This window comes from Notothenia coriiceps, unplaced genomic scaffold, assembly GCF_000735185.1.
Source record: "Notothenia coriiceps isolate Sejong01 unplaced genomic scaffold, NC01 NC01_scaffold00035972, whole genome shotgun sequence".
NCBI classification, from domain to species: Eukaryota; Metazoa; Chordata; class Actinopteri; order Perciformes; family Nototheniidae; genus Notothenia; species Notothenia coriiceps.
This window is the reverse complement of record NW_011368673.1, coordinates 37,205-38,747: the sequence shown is the minus strand read 5'-3', so window position 1 is coordinate 38,747 and position 1,543 is coordinate 37,205. Positions and strand designations below refer to the sequence as shown.

At 38.9% G+C, this 1,543-nt stretch overlaps 1 protein-coding gene across 1 annotated transcript in view; it reads left to right on the top strand.

Annotated features, from left to right (window-relative positions):
- Positions 1-241: 241 nt before the first annotated feature.
- The window catches only part of ark2n (arkadia (rnf111) N-terminal like PKA signaling regulator 2n), a 4,910-nt gene continuing 3,608 nt past the window's right edge, over positions 242-1,543 (top strand). Inside the window, exon 1 of the mRNA XM_010791911.1 lies at positions 242-486. The gene's annotated coding sequence lies outside the window, so the exon portion shown is untranslated. The remainder of the gene's footprint in view (positions 487-1,543) is intronic.

Genomic DNA, 1,543 nt, shown 5'->3' with positions numbered 1-1,543 from the left:
GAAATACTCAAGTAAAGTATGTTGCAATGGAGGAGGCGCTTTGGATAGATTTACATTGCCATAAGTACACAGTAGCTAGTGTACAGTGTTCTTATTATACATTCATGAAGTCACAGTGTACACAATATGACAGAAAAGCATCTTGACTCTTGAGAAAATGAAAGTCTGCAGTAGCAACACTCGACCCGTAGGGGCGCTGTACTCTGAGTCAGGCCCGGAAGTGGCGCATGTATCTTTGTGAAGACGAACGGGAACGGCCGATGGAGACATTTTAAAATAAACACACAGCTAACGGCTAACTGCTAACAGGGCTCGCGAAGGGGCGAGCGCACTGCGCCAAAACACATTATAATCGTCCCGAGTTCTTACCAGTTATATTATATTCAGCAGTGCATTGTTTAATAAATCGTAAATCAACGAGACTACAAAACACCGAAGATGTTGAAAAGTCTGACACTGGGAACAGAAGATTTTAACTAAACCGCGGTGAGTTGTAAGCTAAATGCTAACGGTTTGACTGAGATAACGTTAGCCGTTTTATCCTGCTTTCTTCGCCCCTTGGCGGCTGAGATACGGCTTCCATTTATAGGATCTTCAGCTGCTGCCCTGTACCCTGCACCTTTCCACATGACTCTCCTTCTGGCCAAGTTCATAGAGTTTAAGGTTATGATCGAGGTTAGCTGATCCCTACGCAGCTAAAAGTAGTGTTAGCTTCAGCTAGCTCTAGATACAACCAGTGGTGTAAAGTGACAGAGGGGATTTACTCAAGCACTGTACTTAAGGTACAATACTGAAGGACTTGTACTGTAATCAGTGCATACTATTGTCTTATTTGTATATGCTCCATTGCTAAATGATCGCTTATTTCCATTGTGTGTGCTGTTCCTTAAGTTGTAGTATAAAACCTTAGTGATGCATTGGGAAAACTTAATAAAAATATGTTTGATCTGAAAAGCTCCCTCATGCTGCTACTGCACAAAGGTTCATTTCTATATAGTGGTGTAAAGTAACTAAGTAGATTTACTCACATACTGCACTTAAGTACATTTTTGAGGTACTTTCCATGTTATGCTACTGTGTACTTTTACTCCACTACAGTTCAGAGGTAAATAGTGTACTTCTATTCCACTGCATGTATTTAATACCTTTAGTTACTTCTCAGATGTGGATGAATGATGTGAAATATAATCAAGTGTTAAATCATTCTTTAGTTCCACCTGGAGTAAATCCACAAGCTACCCTGCAGTATACAAAGTCATTCAAACTAGCTGCACCTTTACCAGCTTTGAGAACACTTTCATGATCAATCATTATAAAACATATCATATATATTATTCTGAAATGGACCAATCTGCACAATGACTACTTTTACTGTCGCTACTTTCACTATATTTTGATGAGAATACTTTNCTGTTACTCAAGAACAAGATCTGAGTACTTCTACTTTTACTAAGTACAAGATCTGAGTACTTCTACTTTTACTCAAGTACAAGATCTGAGTACTTCTACTTTTACTCAAGTACAAGATCTGAGTACTTTTACT